General features: G+C 42.5%; 1 protein-coding gene across 2 annotated transcripts in view; it reads right to left on the bottom strand.

Annotated features, from left to right (window-relative positions):
* The window catches only part of PAQR8 (progestin and adipoQ receptor family member 8), a 68,592-nt gene that overhangs the window by 25,352 nt on the left and 24,848 nt on the right, over window positions 1–18,392 (bottom strand). The window lies entirely within an intron of this gene.

Here is an 18,392-nt window from a genome sequence, read left to right as displayed (position 1 = left end):
CTGCAACCTGTATTAATTGCTAACTATACACTTGCTGAAAAATGATTCCCTTTTGATTGTGATTGAGATTCTACTCAATATTGTGTTACTCCTGTTCAATCTAATCATAGTAGCTACAACTGGGTACAAATCAAAATTCATTTATGAAACATATATAATAATGCCTCACTGTATGTACAAAAAGAACTCCTTGTTACCTTTTTTAAAAAACATCTGCCTCCTTCCACTTATCTAGGGACTTTAGCTGAGCAACTAGCAGTTTAATTATCTGGGCTAAACTCACAAGGTTGATTTCAAAATATTATTCACATCATTGGGTCTGAAACTGTAACTTTGGTGTTTGTGACTTTATTTGTTGTTTACCATTGCATTTCTATAAGATTGGTTTATACTAAACAAACTCATATGGTCAGGACCTTTTTTACAAATATAATAAAACAGGGGGAGTTGTCAGGATACATTTAACAGGAGGCTTCCTGTGTGCTGTTTTCAGTCTTGCATGAATTCTATGTTCCTTAACAACACCTGAATACAGGTGCCAGAGAGCTGGCAAGCCGGCTTTTGGGGATAATAGAAATTCATGCATCTCATTCGTATGGAAATTCCATACGGTGAACAGCAGCCATTGACAACTCTCTTCCCTTCTGATATGTAAAGTAACTTTTACAACTCCCTCTCTTGAGAATGATTCTAGCCTCTGGCTTTCTAGATGACATGTTAGATTTTTGATCCCTGTCTCTGCTAAAAAGGGCTGTCTTGTAGGAGAGTATATATATGCCCACAATATGTTAAATAAAGGCCTTTGTTCCATCAGAGCACTGGTCCCTGTGTCTTTCCTCATTTTCTCTCTTGATTTCGCGCACTCTCTCTCTCTGCCCCCTTCATGCGGCTCAGCCTCTTTTTTTCCTTCTTTCACATTCTTATCAGTCGACTCTGTACCCCCAAGTTCCGGTCCATTAAAGGACCACAACACCCACCCCCCATCCCATCCCTCTAGGTTGTCACAGAGCACCAGGTTGAGCTCCCTGTGTTACACAGCAACTTCCCACTCACTAGCTATCTATTTTATACATGGTAATGTATGTTTCAACGCTACTCTCTCTATTCATCCCGCCATCTCCTTCTTCCCCTGCTATGCCCACAAGTCTGTTGTCCGTGTCTGCTATTTCTGAAGCATCTGGAATTTATTTTGTTTTTGACAGCTCACAAGAAATCCATAAGAAAATCAAGGAAGGAACCCTAGTGCACAGAAAACTTAGTCATTAACTGGAATGAGGCATATTCAATGTCCATATGGTATCTGCTCAGCTATAACAAATATACCTCAAAATGAACACAACTAACAAAATGAACACAACCAACAATAGGTTTAGTTTCTTCACTAAACCTATTTCTGTCCCATGTTCCTTGTTCTTGTTCAGTAAATAGCTTCACCAGGTGCTCAAGCCAGAAACCAAAGATATATTTTTTCCTCATCTCACTCCTCTTTATCTAGTTGCCAATAATTATTATTGAGGGTAGGAGGAGAATGGGGCGACAGAGGATGAGATGGTTGGATAGCATCACTGATTCAATAGATATAAGTTTGAACAAACTCTGGGAGATAGTGAAGGACAGGGAAGCCCAGTGTGCTGCAGTCCATAAAGTCCCAAAGAATTGGACATGACTTAGTGACTGAACAATAATGACTCACGTATCAGTTCAGTTTAGTTCAGTCGCTCAGTCGTGTCCGACTCTTTGAGACCCCATGAACCGCAGCATGCCAGGCCTCCCTGTCCATCACCAACTCCCGGAGTCCACCTAAACCCATGTCCATTGAGTCGGTGATGCCATCCAACCATCTCATTCTCTGTCGTCCCCTTCTCCTGCCCTCAGTCTTTCCCAGCAGCAGGGTCTTTTCCAATGAGTCAGCTCTTTGCATCAGGTGGCCAAAGTATTCAGCTTCAACATCAGTCCTTCCAATGAACATCCAGGACTGATTTCCTTGAGGATGGACTGGTTGGATCTCCTTGCAGTCCAAGGGACACTCAAGAGTCTTCTCCAGCACCACAGTTCAAAAGCATCAATTCTTCTGCGCTCAGCTTTCTTTATAGTCCAGCTCTCACATCCATACATGACTACTGGAAAAACCATAGCCTTGACTAGAAGGACCTTTGTTGGCAAAGTAATGTCTCTGCTTTTTAATATGCTGTCTAGGTTCGTCATAACTTTCCTTCCAAGGAGTAAGCGTCTTTTAATTTCATGGCTGCAATCACCATCTGCAGTGATTTTGGAGCCCCAAAAAATAAAGTCAGCCACTGTTTCCACTGTTTCCTCATCTATTTGCTATGACTCACATATATGGAGCATTTATTCTATGCTGGGCACCATTCTAAGTTCTTTGCATATTATTAACTCACAATCACTCCTTACCACTCTATGAAATGGGATCTGTTCTTTCTACCTATTGTACAGATGACAAAAGAGGTTAAGAGTCTTGCCCAAGGTCACCCAGTCAGGAAGTAGTGGAGCCAGAACCCAGAACCAGGTAGGCTCACTCGAGAGGCCATGTCCTGAATGTCTGTACTCTTCAGGAAATGATTTCTGTCTCAACTTCATTTATTGAAAGTGAAAGTGAAGTCGCTCAGTCCTGTCCAACTCTTTGTGACCCTATGGACCGTAGCCTACCAGGATCCTCTGTCCATGGGATTTTCCAGGCAAGAGTACTGGAGTGGGTTGTCATTTCCTTCTCCAGGGGACCTTCCCGACCCAGGGATCGAACCTGGGTCTCCTGCATCGTAGGCAGACACTTTACCGTCTGAGCCTTCTAAAATGCATTAGTTCCTTAATGTGGAAGCAATAACTTTGATAATCAGAACTGTCCAGGTCCTTCATCTTCTGGATGCCAGTGTTCACGACGCAACTTGGGTAACGGAAGTACCCATGGTCAAGAAGATTGGACCATGTCTGCAGTGAACCTAGGGCTTTACTGGGAGGTTGTTCTTAAATAAAAGTTCTAACAGGACTTAATTTATCTGTGTTTTGATGTTTTTCCCTTCAAAGTGGCATATGTCAGTAAATATCAGTTTAACTGAAGACTTGATTAATCAAAGCTACATGGAAGTAGATACACTGTCATTAATACCAACAAGGCACTTCCATTATAAACACCAGTAAGAAACAGACAACTCTTCCCTCTTGGAGGCTGTATTGATCTTGGAGGCAAAGTAAGCTGGAAGGCAGAAGGCCCAAGTCCTCCTCTCCTCAAATTAAATGAATCGCATACTTAAAAATAAACCACAATCCTTCTGGCACTAGTAGCGCCATCTGTAAACTGAGAACGCTAAAGGCCAATGACTTGATATTTCTGAATTAAACTTGAAAAAAAAAAAAAGAATGTCATTACAAGCCTAAGACAAGATGAATACGGGTCTAGAAAGTGTCACTTTCAAGTTTTAAGTTTATCCAGTATCTAATAACCAATTACATAAGCCCACCATCCGGTCAGCATTCAAATAAGATGATTTTAAACTCCAAGGAGTGCATTCTCAAGTCCCAGGGTGCCAGTAGAAAACAAAAGCCACAGTACCAGCCAGATGCTATTCGAGCAAGTTACATAGATCATATGGTCTTGGCAAGAGACAAGCACTTATTGTTGTGCAAAAACTCAAGGTCAGTACAGTACTTGCAGTTCCACTGCCCCAGTGCTCCCTTCCACAAAGGATCCTAGTATCTACTGAAAAGTTGCAATTATTCCCCAGCTCGCTTTCTCAGCCTTACAAGCCACTTCTCCCACTCCAGAGAATTTGGCTAGTTTGGACATTCCTGAATAACAACCCAAATAATGTTTTCTGGCTTACTTTTATATGACATCCTAAAAAATGGAAAAGGCTTCCCTGGTGGCTAGTAAAGAATCCGCTTGTAACGCAGGAGAACACCTGCAATGCAGAAGACACGGGTTCAATTCTTGGGTTGGGAAGATCCTCTGGAGAAGGAACTGGCAACCCACTCCAGTATTCTTGCCTGGGAAATCCCATGGACAGAGGAGACTGGTGGGCTACAGTGCATGGGATCTCAAAGAGTTGGATGTGACTTAGTGACTAAATCACCAACCAACAAAAGATGGAGAAAGCAAAAAATAATAGTGTGTGTGTGCTCACTTGTGTCCAACACTTTGTGACCCCATGGGCAATAGCATGCCAGGCTCCTCTGTTCATGGAATTTTCCAGGCAAGAATACTGTAGTGGGTTGCCATTTCCTTCTCCAGGGGATCTTCCTAACCCAGAGATTGAACCTGCATCTCTTGCACCTCCTGCATTGGCAGGCAGGTTCTTTACCATTGTGCCACCTGGGAAGCCCAAAATAGTAAGCTAGGAGAGATTTCAGCTTAAGTGTGATTTTTAGATAAGCATTGCTAGATAAAAGTACACATTTAAGAGGAGAAGGATTCTAAATCTAACCTGATTTTTTGAGAAATATCTTTGAAATACTTGGCCAGTGTAATGCTTTCTTTGATCTATAAGGTTTTCCCCCTTTCCCTTCCTTTTCTCTCAGTAGCCAGCCGAGACTTCTGAAATGGAGAAGTACCTATGCTGGTCCTTGCTGGTAAATCAGAGCACTCCAGAATGAGCTCTTTCTTGCAAAAAAGACTTTTCTTGACTTTTTCTTATAAAAGAATGTGCTGTGTATTAAGACAAGAGAAAACCACACTTGTGCACACCAGCCTGATCCTAACCACCCAGAGAGCAGCTCAGCCTCCTCTGTTAATCTTCCTGGAGATAGCCGGGTCTGCAGAGGTAGGCCAGACCATTATCTATAATATGATCATAAATACTTATCACATCTTCTGTCAAAGAAGTCCCGTTGCTTCATAGGCATTATCTTAACACCCTCCAAATGTCTTCAAAAGGATGTTAGTCAGCTAAGAGTGACTTAATTATAAATAGGCACTAAGTTTCTCCTTCTTGCATCTCATCAAACTACACGAAATCTCAATTCAGCTTAATATTAATACAACTGCTCTATCAGATTTGGAACTCCTAAAGTACAGGCTGTGGGCTCCCACTTCCTTTATATTCCCCGGTGGGCATTAAACATTCTGGTTCTCCATAAAAAGGGTGACTTTAATTAGTCTCACTGACTCACCAACCAAACTACAAACCCAATGCACAAGCCCACTACGGGTTGGAAAGGGAGAGTCACCACCTCCAATTCCTCTATGAACCATCAGGGTTAAAACACTTCCCCGTCATCGCTTTCTAGAAAGGGCTTAGTGTTCTTGAGTGGTAACACATTCCCTCCCTTTGATCTGATTCTTGGGGAAAGAGGGGAGCTCATCCCTAGCTGTTAAGGACCTAATGTGACCAATTTTAGTCTGGGAAGGGCTTTAAAGATCACTTACTTAGGAAAGGGCAAATAGGTGTCAACCCTTGGTAACTGGCTTCCTGGGGTCCTGCACTGAGAGGCACCCCTTCCCCCCACCTCACCAGTGAGCTCCAGGGAAGCTGCTGTGATCCATGTACAAGTCTGCCACCGACCCCAGGCTCAGGAGGGGTCAGGGCACAAAGCCATGGATTTGCCATCCCCGAGCTGATTGCATGATGAAGAGCTAGCAATTCCCAGTCTACTGTTTTCCTTCATTTAGTTTTTCAAAAAGGAGAAGTCACAGCAGTCATAAAAAAAGGAAAAAAAAAAAAAAAACAGTGTGATGTTTTTGCAACAACAGTTTTAAGGAAAATAGATGTTTCCCTGAAAAAGACACTGGCAGAGGTCCTCACTGGTGTTCCCAGAGACAGTCAAAGGCAGAATTTCTAGACACATCTTCACCTACACCCTGACCAGGACCACCATTTAGAGCTTCATAGGTGAGAGGACTGAGAAGGACTGGGTAGTTTTCCTGTGGTTACATGGTTTCTGCGATTAGACTTCACAGGGAACAGGGTAAGAAAAGAAACAGGTTTGAGAATCACTTAAAAGTGAGCGATTCCTGGACTTCCCTGGTGGGACAGTGGATAAGAATCCGCCTGTCAATGTAGGGACACGGGTTTGCTCCCTGGTCTGGGAAAATTCCACACACCATGGAGCAACTAAGTCCTGCTCACATCACAACTACTGAGCCCAGGTGCTGCAACTACTGCAGCCAGCACGCCTAGAGCCAGTGCTCTGCAACAAGAGAAGCCACCACAGTGAGAAGCCCGCACACTGCAACAAAGACTAGCCCCCGCTCGCCACAACTAGGGAAAAGCCCACACAGCAATGAAGACCCAGTGCAACCAAAAATAAATAAAAATTTTTTAAAAGGTGTCACAAAAAAAGTCAGTGATTCCCAAAGCCAAAGAAAAGTATTAAACAGAAAAATCAATGTGATGCTCATTTTGATAGGGGAAAAAATGGAGAATCAATTTCTTGAACTTGAGCTAGCAAAGCTCTTAGATCAGTCAATAGTATTCCCATGTTTTCTGCTCTGTTCTTAACACTGATGGGCCAAATGGGCACACACAAGGCAAATGACATGGTTCCTTTCCCCACAAGCTTATATAATCTCTCTGCCTCTCCCCTGAGGTGGGTTTGGACGCCAGAGGCCAGGTCAGGCCTCTGGAGAGACAGCTGGCCTCCCGACATCTACTCTGTGTTGTCAGCCAACTGCTCCCAGGTGAGAGGAACGTTTTTGGCAGCAACGCTAGTACACAGCAGGCAAGAGTCCTTAAGAAAAGGCAAGGGAGAGGAGGCAGGCATGTGATTCTGGAGATAAATAAACACAATTAGCTATGCTAGAAACAAACTGAAAAGACTCAGTGGGAAGACTATGATTCCTTCTGCCAAGAGAGAAAACCAAAGGAAAATTCATTTGAAAAGAAACCTTTTACTTCCCCTTGGCAGCCAGAGCACCATGACAATCACATTTTCTGTGAAGTCCTTTTCATTATGGGGTTTTCCACCCTTTCAAACTCTAGCACAATCAAGGTTTTTGACTGCTTTATCATTTTGCTGCCCAAAGAGAATCCATGAATATTTCAGGTCGATCTTTTCATACCTGGAGATGACAATTGTAAGACTTTCACAGCCGTTCTGTCCCTGTGTACCTAAACAGACCCTACCTGTAACAATGACTGGGTGATTGAATTCATAGAAATCAATAGTGTTGTCCCCAGGGGTCTATTTTTCTGCTTCCAGAATCCAATTCTGTAGTGGAGGATTAGCTACAGCAGAGGGATCTAATGGCTTCCCTAACAGGATATGGTATTTAATAGGACAGGCTCTGGAGTTAGGCAACTTGGATTTGAATCCTGACTCTGCCTTGGATGACCTTGGGCATATAATTTAACCTCCATGTGCCTCACTGTCTTCACCTATAAAATAAGGATATGGAGGTACCTGACTAACAGGGTTGTTGACATTTATAGAATTACGATAAAAGAGCCCTCATCTTTTAGACATACATTCTGAAACGCTCACAGATCATTATATGATGGCTGGGGTTTGCTTCAAAATCATCTGGAGGTAAGGTGTATGCAGAGAAGTTGGCCATGAGTTAGTAACTGTTGAAGCTGTGGGATGGTTGCACATGGAGGTATATTCTACCATTGTATCCACTCTGTCTGAAGTATTCCATAATAGTAAGTTTAAGAGAGAGAGATGATAGTACAGGTAAAACTGCTAGCACACAACATATGCTCAACTAATGCGAACTGTCCTAGATCAGAGAAAGCCTTGAGGCTGTCGTTTCTAGGTCCAAAAGACAGGGATGCCTGCCTCTCTAGAGACATGGGTGGGCTCTGGGACAAGCAAGGTCAGGGGGTTGCAGCTGAGATCTTCACTGTCACTCTAGGTTATCCATTATTGCTCAGCATTTTCATTATCAAACCTGTTTTTTGTTTTCTTTTTGGCTGCACTGTGAAGTATGTGGGATCTTAGTTCTGTACTGCCTGCAGTGGCATTGCCAAGTCTTAACCATTGAGGATGTGTTGTGTGTGTTTTAGTTGTTAAGTCGGGTCCGACTCTTGCGATCCCATGGACTGTGCCTGCCAGGCTTCTCTGTCCATGGGATTCTCCAGGCAAATGGGTTGCCATTTCCTTCTCTGGGGGATCTTCCCAACCCAGGAATTGAACCCAGGTCTGCTGCATTGCAGGCAGATGATTTACCAACTGAGCTATGAGGGAAACCCAACCACCAGGGAAGTCCCATCAAACCTGTTTTAAAGTGATCATTATTAGTCTTCCATGCTTTGAAAGTTTTCTAAGTCAACCACATCCATTCAATGATTCATGACCCTGTATCATTTAGTCAGTTACACCTAATCTCAGGTTAGAGTTTAGAAGAGCTGGCAGGTGGCTCCAAATGAAGCTACTATCACCCAAGCTAAAAGCAAAGGATTTCCAAGTTTTGATGGTCTGTGCAGCTATTTGACACATACATATGTGGTTTTGTAGGCATAGGAAATCATGAAAAAAAGTTCGATGCATCACCCCCAGACCCTGCCCCCTGCCCCCAGAGCCAATGCTTCCAGTAGGTTCAGGGAGCCACAGATATAAATTTAGCAACTCCCATCTTCTGAAATCTCTTATATAGGGTGATGAGCTGAGCAGACAGGAAATCCCACCCTGGACCCATTCCAGGCTATAGAGGCTTTGTAAAGGACGCTTTGTAAACACAAACTCATCTGCCACAGGCCCTTTCACAAATAAAAAATCTATAACCAGCTCTGACACTTCCTAACTATAGTGACCTTGGGCAAGCCACTTCATTTCTTTTTCTCACTGGTAAACTGGGATCTCTCTCTCCTAAATTTGTTTCAAGGAGTAGAGATAACATAAAGAAAACATTGCACTGCACAATGCCTGTCACATAGGAATCTTCAATATAGTGGGTATTATTCAAAATAGTAGGTATTTTGTGTTTCAGTATGCTTTTACGCACACATGGGTGTATTATTATTACATCCTTTGGAATTAGGTTAATGTATCTAGACACAATGGTCCTCCAGGCCATGAGACATATCACAGCCACATAATTATAAACATTCGAATATTTTCTTTTTCTTTCATGGGACAAAATTGTGCATGCACTTCATGAATTAATCTGAACCTCTTCACCACAATGAGATCTGACGAATCAGTTTCTACCTGCCTGAAATGCTGCCCAGTTTCAGTGAAATTCTTGGCACTTTATACCTGAACCTGTCTGTCTGGGTGACATTCTACAACTGCAGCCAATTTCAACCCCAGCATGAGTTCATGCATGAAACTAACTAATGCCACTTTATAAAGTGCTTAGGGTTCCTGGCAACTCAAGAGAACAATATTGATGCCCTCATCTTGCAAAGCTAAGATCGAACTCCTGGAATGAATTGGACAGGGTGAAATACACCATGGAGAATTTAAATTTTCCAATTCAAGAGCCATTGCACTCAACATGGATTTTTTACATCCTCCTCTTTTTCTTCCATATTTTATACAAGCAATTTGAGTCTAAAAGGAAAATATTTCACCAACAAAGTTTTATTTCTCACAAAAAGTATGACCTACAGGCAACATTTAGCAGAGTATTTCTATTCCATCTTCAAGTGGATTGGGGAACAGTAGCCCTCTCCCAGTTTCTGTACTATGGGTATGGATTGATCTTGAACTTCTTGGGAAATTCTCTTAGCCTCCAGAGAGCAGGTGCTAAGAATAGGGCAAATACATAGTTTCAAGTTACTGGTGAAAAGCAACAAAATATCTGTTCCTTAAAAATTAGGATGGGGGGTGGGGCAGGAAACTTCCTTGGTGGTCCAGCGGCTAAGACTCTGCACTCCTGATACAGGGGGTCTGGGTTGGATCCCTGGTCAGGGAAGTAGATCCCATATGCTGATTAAAGATCCTGCATGCCAAAACTAGGACCCAGAAAAGCCAAATAAATAAATAAAAATACTTTAAAAAAAGAATTGAGATTTTTTCTTGCTTGCTTTTCTTAATTCTGGACTATATTATCATAAGCGGAAATAAATGTCACTGCCCTTAACACTAATATCTCAAGACCAACCCAAAACTCTTAAATCAATAACCATAGCTCTGATCGCCTTTAGGTTCTTACAGTCCCAGGAGTCAGCTCAGCCTGGAAAATGGGAACTTGACTCTTCTCTGGGTGTGCTTGTCTTGAAATCTTGACATCTTCCATTATGTTTATTATAGATGAACATTCTTTATAATCATTGCTAATTCACTCATTCAACAAACACTGCTCTGCTGAGGTATGGAGTCCTTCTCACATAAGATAATAGGGATAATTTCTTAGTTACCTAAATGGCTTGGAGCTTGCAGCCTCCCAGACACTCTGAGGACACACCCTAAGCCCCAGGCTTAACTCAACCTGATCATCCAACTCAGGTGACTTCCAGCAGAATGTGGTTCCCCACCTTTGGGGAAGTGGGGTTCTGAATGTCATGTGGGCTAATGTGAGGTCTTGTTCTCCTATGCTAAGCTCCTGAGTACAACCAACTGTTTGTACTTCCGTTTACACATGGCCTGAGCTTTGTTTCAGCTCTGTGAACAGGTATGAGAAAGCCTTGAGGAATCCCTTCCCCACCTGCCTCTAAAGCAGAGCATCCTCCCTACAACTCACCTCCAAACTGTAACCTCCACAAGGGCAGGGACTGCATTTGAGTTCAACATTCCATCTTTACCCGTGTTCAGCATAGACCCCAGCCCTGGTAAGGCATTAACGCTGATAAATGAGTGAGTGGATAAATGAACAAATGAACAAAATAGCCTTTGCTTCCCAGACTATTGGGAAGTCTATCAAATCTCACTCCACAGAGTCAGTGTTCAGGTTCCTTCTCAGCCAGGACTACCAGGCCAGACCCAAGGATGGCCTAACCCACAGGTTGCTCAAGGGTCAACTCTATGCTTCCTGATATCAGTAGGTGTCCAGTCAATAGTTATTATTTTGATGCATTACTTGACGTTGCATCAAAGCCATGCTCCAACTACATCAGAAGAGTCAGAAAGATGTGGTGGACAGAGCCCTGTAGCAGTAATCAGAAGCCCTGGGTTTGAGTCCATTTTGCCCCTTTTCTCACTGTGACTTTAACAAATTTCTCTTATCTCCAGCTCCAGGTTTCCTTTATCTGTATGAAAGAAATCAATATAATGATATATGCTTTCCATGGCTCACAGAGTGATTGCAGAAGTTGTATTTGACAAGGTATATAAAAGCACTTAGAAAACTGTCTAGCAGAAACACATACAGATATATTTCAAAAGGCAATTTGCCAACATTAATTAAATACCTCTAAGGCTTTAAAATGAAGTTTTTCAAACTTTTTTTTACTACAGCCCTTTGGAAAGAATATATTTTACATCACAAGCAGGTGATACATTCATCATAAAATAAACATTTAACAAAATAGTACTTATGCTACTCTCATTTTTAGTTTGGCTCTCTTTTCTTTATTTTCTTCTCTCTCTCTTCCTTTTTCTTAAATGCAGGCCATTAATTTCAAAAAGCATGGTTCTGAATCTCAGGAGCATCTTAAAAAACCTGATGTCCAGGCCCTGCCCACTGAGAGTCTGAATCAACTGTCTTGGGTGGGGCCTGGGCCTCTGCATTCTTAGAACGCCCCAGGTGATTCTCTTGTACAGCCAGGACTGAGAACCACAGAATTGATGGTTTCTAGCTCACATCTGAAAAACCACTCCATTGTTTACATCTGGGTGTGCTAAACACTCTCGGAATGTCATCCCACCCCCACCCCGCTGAGGCGCCTCTGGTTGCTTGAAAGGACCACTCTCTCCCTCTGGCTCAAAGTGCACCAGGAAAAACACAGCAAAGCAGGAAGGTCAAAGCGAGGCCTGAGCTTCATGGGCGGCCTCTTTTGTCCTCCCCAGATGGCCAAGAAGGCCCACAAACAGCAAAACCTGCAGCAGACTTGGAGTATTTCATTAAAAGCGAAGGGATCCTCCAAGAACTTTTACTTGAGTAGACGAGGCTAAGAAAAAGTAAAGAACTGCCAGACACCAGGCCTGCTCACACAGTAGAGGAAGTTGTGCCTGTGCAGAGATAAGGGTCCCAGTAGAGCCCAGATGACAAGTTGGGGGCAGGGGAGGACTTTGCCACCTAGCCTTCTCCTCCTTCCAAGTGTGGAGGAAGAAACAGAAAGCTCCTCCAGCCTCAGCTCGTCTCTGCCCTCCAGAAGACAGGTCTGCAGCAATGCCCGGCTCACCTGCTTGGAGGCAACTGCAGCCCACCACCAGCAGAACCAGAATGCAGAAGGAGCCACAGACACAGGTGGTTCTGTGTCCCTGCCCTACCTACTCTTGGACACATGGATGGGATCAGGAAACCTGACCTGGATCTGTGCACCATGGGTTCAAAAGTCAAAGCTGTGTCTTTGATGCATAGTCCCTGGATTGACTAACCAGACATTATACTAAGAGTTACCATTTACTGGGCAACTCTGTGAGCTAAGTATTTTATATACACTATCTCATCTAATTGTACAACAGCACTTCAGACCTGCATTTTTAAGGAGCTCACCCAGGGTCATTCTAGGATGCTAACACGGGTTGGTACCCACTCCAGATCCCTTAATCTAGTTCAGGATCTCTCAGCACTACTGCCATTTGAAGTGAAAGTCGCTTAGTCATGTCCAACTCTTTGTGACCCCATGAACTATATAGTCCATGGAACTGTCCATGCCAGAATACTGGAGTGGGTTCCCTTCTCCAGGGGATCTTCCCAACCCAGTGATTGAACCCAGGTCTCCCACATTGCAGGTGGATTCTTTACCAGTTAAGCCACCAGGGAAGGCCAAGAATACTGGGGTGAGTAGCCTATCCCTTCTCCAGCAGATCTTCCGGACCCAGGAATCGAACTGAGGTCTCTTGCATTGCAGGGGGATTCTTTACCAGATGAGCTACCTGGAAAATTCTTCCCTGTGAAGGGCTAATACCATGCATTATACAACATCTAGCAGCATTTCTGGCCTCTATCCATTAGATGCCAGTAACATCTCTCTCCTTTCCAGCTATGAAAACCAAAAACATCTCCAGACATTGCCAAATGTCCTGGCGGCCTGGGGGTGACCGAGAAGTAAAATCATTGCCCGTGCTCCTTGTTAAGAAACCCTGCACTAGTCTCAACCACCCTGCTGTATTGTTTCCGGGGTGTGAACTACCATTCAGAACAGAGACAGAGCCAAGGCCAAATGCCACCATGGAAGGGATAAACAACAGTAGCCCCATCCTACAGTTATACAGTGGCCCCTCTGTGTCTATGGGGATTGCTTCCAGGATCCTCCTGGCATACCAAAATCTGTGGATGCTCAAGTCCTTTATATACAATGGCATAGTATTTGCATGTAACCTACCCACATCCACCCACATACTTTAAAACATCTCTAGATTACTTATATTACCTATTACAATGTAAATGTTATGCGAATAGTTGTAAATACAACGTAACTGTTACGTGTAAAGTAAATGCTGTGTAAGAAATTGCCTGGGCATGACAAGTTCAAGTTTTGTTTTCTGGAACTTTCCGGGATTTTTTTTTTAACTTTTTGTTTTGTATTGGGATATAGCCTATTAACAATGCTGTGATAGTTTCAGGTGAACTGAGAAGGGATTTAGCCATACATATATACGTATTCATGCTCCCCCAAATTCTCCTGGGATTTTTTTTTTTCCCTGACTATTTTCTGACATTTATTTCAACTGACATTTTGAGGCTAGACAAGAAAAATTTAAACATAAAATTTTTCTCTGCCCTTTGGCCTCCTCCTTCCCATCCACTGGTCATTGTACATCTGCATTATGCACTAACCAGATTCCCCAATGGCAGAAATACCTGCTCAATCAGACAGACCACTTGTGCTTCTTCTGGCAGTCATATAACTCTTTAGAAGATGACATTCCTTTGTCAATCCTTAAGAAGTCATGATAACCCACTCTCATCTTGAACCTGTAGATGCCTTTGGTGAGCTTTACGTACAATACCAATATACCATTTCCCTCAAATAGAGCAACTGGTGCAGAGTAGACTGGTCAGAGAACCTTATTAATGCCACTATCTGCATTACTTGCATTCCTCCTATTGAATAAGATGATTGTTTCTTGACCAAATGTGTGGCCAAGGCTCCGGTAAAATTAATGATGATTAGGTGACTTGAAATGATTGACGAAATATACAATTCTGTGAGATCGATGATTATAATAGTGTAACTCTAGATGCGGGAAGAAGCAACAAGAGGGAATCATTTCCCGGACCATATTACAGGTTGGCCAGAGACTCTGGCTACTGTTAACAGAGTCTTGTCCACTAAGAGCACATTGAGAAGCCTATCAAAGAAATCCTTGCCCAACTTGGGAAGGAGCGTTCCTAGCATCATGAGACAAAGCGGTCACAAGATGCCTCCTAAATCGTGGTCAAAATTAAGACTGAAAAGGAGGGGATTGTAAAAATAAAGAATGTTGTCCACCATCAATTCTACAGCCATTAAGTCATCAGCCACCTTGGTCACTGACCTATGCAGTACACCTCGAAAGGAATTCAGGGCAAAGATCAGGATGAGGCATTTTGTGCTACAGAAAGACAGAAGTTGACCCTCAGGTGGTTAAGATATTTTCAGGAGAAAATTTTATGAATCCAGCTTCTAGAATCTTCCCATACTTACAGGGGCACTAAAACCATCAACTAAGACACCTGTTCCTTGCAGATAGCAATAACTCTACCAAGATGTGTGCTTGATTGCATGTACCCCCTTCTCCAAAGTCACATCTAGACTGGCCACAACCTTGACCTCTTTGGAACAGTTCTTAAACCTCCCCGAGAGACTGTCTCCCAGGTTATAATCCTTGGGTTGGTTTGAATAAAATGTTCCATTTCTTTCTTAGCTTGACTATGGATTAATTTTTTCATTGACATTTCCATCCTCGGTTGGTTGAACCTGAGGATGCAGACTCTATCTATCCCCCACGCCAGCTCCCATAGAGAAGGCAGACTGTCTATCACTTTACAATTCACTAAGTAGTTTTAGGGCCCTTATTTCCTTTTATGGCATCTGAGTACATAGCAGGATCTAATCCTGAAAGAATTTATCCATATCAAAAAATATAAACACTATTGAGAGATCCATATATTTAGCCTTCTACAGGAAATTGAGGGAAAGGAACATGTGTGAAATTCATATTAATCCTTAGCCTTGTAAGCTATTAGAAGAAAAAAAAAACCAAACAAAAATTCTTGCTAATGCATTGTCCTAAGTAAGAGGGCACATAATATGAACTTCTGGAGGAAAAAATCTGTTCCTTAAACCTCATCTCCTGCACATACTTCACTGAAACACAGAGAATTCTCACTAAATGTTGAACATTTCATGATACAGCTATTTTATAGTAACCGTAAATTATTTCATTAAAATTAAGGTAAAATTAACTGTATATAATAAACTTCATAAATTTGCAAAAACTGACTGTTGGTATTTATGAAAGAGCTGAGAATGCAGTGCCAGGTTCTTCCTCTCCATCACTTAAAAGAAAAAAAAAAACAGAACAAAACTCCAATTTAACTGAAACAAACGTTCCCCAGAATCATCCCTTTCAATATATGCCAAAAGAACTAGAGCTATGTCGTTACAATAATATTTCATTGAATCGGGGAGAAAATTATAGGAGAAGCTTTTAAACAATTTTCCTTCAGCTTTTTACCAAACTGTTACACCTAATACACAATCAAAACTGGAGTTTTCATATTTTAAAATACGTGCATGCTCGGTTGCTAAGTCGTGTCAGACTCTTTGCAACCCCATGGACTATAGTCCGCCAGGTTCCTCTGTCCAAGGGAATTTCCAGGCAAGAATACTGCAGTGGGTTGCCATTTCCTTCTCCAGGGGATCTTTCTGACCCAGGGATTGAACTGGAGTCTCCTGCTTGGCAGGTGGATTCTTTACCTCTGGGAAGCCCAATAGGAATTCAAAATAAAGTAGCTAGCTATGGTTGCTGTTAAGGTCATTCTTAAAAAACTCCTGAGAGGACAGGTTCATTTGCAAAGCCCAGCCAAAGGGACTATCATTACTTGGAAATTGTAAATTTTTACATGGCTTAAAAGGAATCTAATACAAAACAATCAATAAGCACTCCTAATAACACAAAGAGCTAGACTCTATGGAGCACTGATTATGTAAGGGACACTGATCTCAGGGTTCTACACACACAAATCTTACTTCATCTTCATCATAGCCCCATGAGGTACCTGCTCATCATATCTTTATGTTAGGGTAAGAAATGGAGGCCAAAAGAGATGAATAATTTGTCCAAGATCACAGTTAAATCAAGATTCAAGCTATGGCTGTATTGAAACTTCAGGTTATACAACCTGAGGGGGGAAAAATGGAATTTAGGGAAACAAAGGCAGAAAAGGGATATGTTAATTTTTCATGCTATGTGCTATGGAATCCCAAAACTAAAATGGATTTTCAGAAATCATTCTCTTTCCCTTGACTCTATATAGATCTTTTCACATAAAAACTTAGGTATCAGGCATTTAATGACCAATAGGGTAAGTGACTTTCTGACTACCTTTTTTGCTGGAAAAAAGAAGTCTTTTGTTCATTTTGCTTTCGGTAAAAAATACAAGAGGGGATGGAAACTGCCTGGTACAGAGTACATGGAAGGGGAAAAGAAAGGCTTATTTTCTCCAGCCCCATAAGCTATAAGGTGCTGGTGCGTGTTAAGTCACCTCAGTCATGTCCAACTCTTTGCAACCCTATGGACTGTAGCCTGCCATGCTCCTCTGTTTATGGGATTCTCCAAGCAAGAACACTGGAGTGGGTTGCTGTGCCCTCCTCCAGGGGCTCTTTCTAACCCAGGGATGGAACCTGAGTCTCTCATATCTCTGGCATTGGCAGGCAGGTTCTTTACCACTAGCGCCACCTGGGAAGCCCCCAAACCATAAGGTACGACAGAGTATAATACTCTGTGCTCAGTTGCTGTCATGTCCGACTCTTTGCGACCCCATGGACTGGCTCACCAGGCTCCTCTGTCCATGGGATTTCCCAGGCAAGAACACTGGAGTGGGTTGCCATTTCCTCCTCTAGGACCAGCTTTGTTTTTTTTTTCACACATGCACCAGAGCACAAACAACCAAATGAAGGCTGCATTTCAAAGCAACTACTTTACAATCCTAAACACATACTCTTTACTGGATGACCCCTGTAGAACTGCCAGTCCTTCAAGAGGACTTTCATTACTTTAATGGACATACTTCCTATAACAACCCCAATTCTCCACCAAAGTTGGCTCCACACAAGCATTTGGCTGTTTCCCAACTGCTGAAGGTTTGCCATCACAGAGGCAATTCAGTCAATGTGTTGCCAACTCTGAAGGCAACTCCAAAGCAGGGCTCCAAAATTATTCTCGGCAATGACAGCATCACTAGAATTAGTACACAGCTTGCCACAGTGAGGGGTGATGAAGAAAGGGTGAAACACGAATTTATTTGAATGTATAAATACTTAGGTACTTATTCTAACATTTGGATAAAGAATTGGAAGAATCAGCTAGCTATATGTCCAAGTAGATAAACATGCTACCGCAATAATGATAATGCAGATTTTGGTGCAAGGTTCCGACCACCTCCTGATGGGAAAAAAACATGTCCTGAAATGATACCTGTGAAATTGAATAGATCACTTTACCGTTAACTTGCATACTTATTGATGAGCTTTCCTCTTTATGAAGAAAAAAAAAAAAAGGGCCCAACATAGTGAAAAGTGAAAGTGTTATTCGCTAAGTTGTGTATTGTGTACAACTCTTTGTGAACTCATGGACTGTAGCCTGTCAGGCTCCTCTATCCATGGGACTTCCCAGGCAAGAATAATGGAGTGGGTAGCTATCCCTTTCTCTAGGGAATCTTCCTCACCCAGGGATCAAACCCAGATCTCCTGCGTTGCAGGCAGATTCTTTACCATCTGAGCCAAATATGAGATGCCAAAAGTCTTTGGTCCTCCCAGGAAGCTCAAATCTCAGTGTGTATTAGAAGATGGACCTATATCTACAGCAGAAAAGAAAAGGAATAGAGCGCATTCCCTCCCCCTTCCACTGCCCCTTAAAGCCCAGGAAGTCCTCAGGGAGAGATTTACTTAACAGGATTCCCAAGGCCCTAGGTCTTCCTGAATTAGTTGTTATATCAAATAATTAAGGTAATTACCACACATAATTAACCATATAGAATACATTAATATAAGATGTCAATATTATTTAACTAGTACAAGAGAGCCAGACACCTAAGACAAACAACAGGGGGAAAAAAAAAGATAAACCAGACAGTGCACTGGTCATTTGTTTAGATTCAGACAGACTCTAGAATGCCCATTCACTGAGGTCCTGAGCAGGCTAGCGCCCCACCAGGTGACCTGGTCAAGGGTGCAGCAACTAAG

Source organism: Giraffa tippelskirchi, chromosome 8 (assembly GCF_054371585.1).
Source record: "Giraffa tippelskirchi isolate mGirTip1 chromosome 8, T2T-mGirTip1v1.2.pri, whole genome shotgun sequence".
NCBI classification, from domain to species: domain Eukaryota; kingdom Metazoa; phylum Chordata; class Mammalia; order Artiodactyla; family Giraffidae; genus Giraffa; species Giraffa tippelskirchi.
The sequence above is the reverse complement of the archived record's forward strand: the minus strand, read 5'-3'. Positions and strand labels throughout refer to the sequence as shown.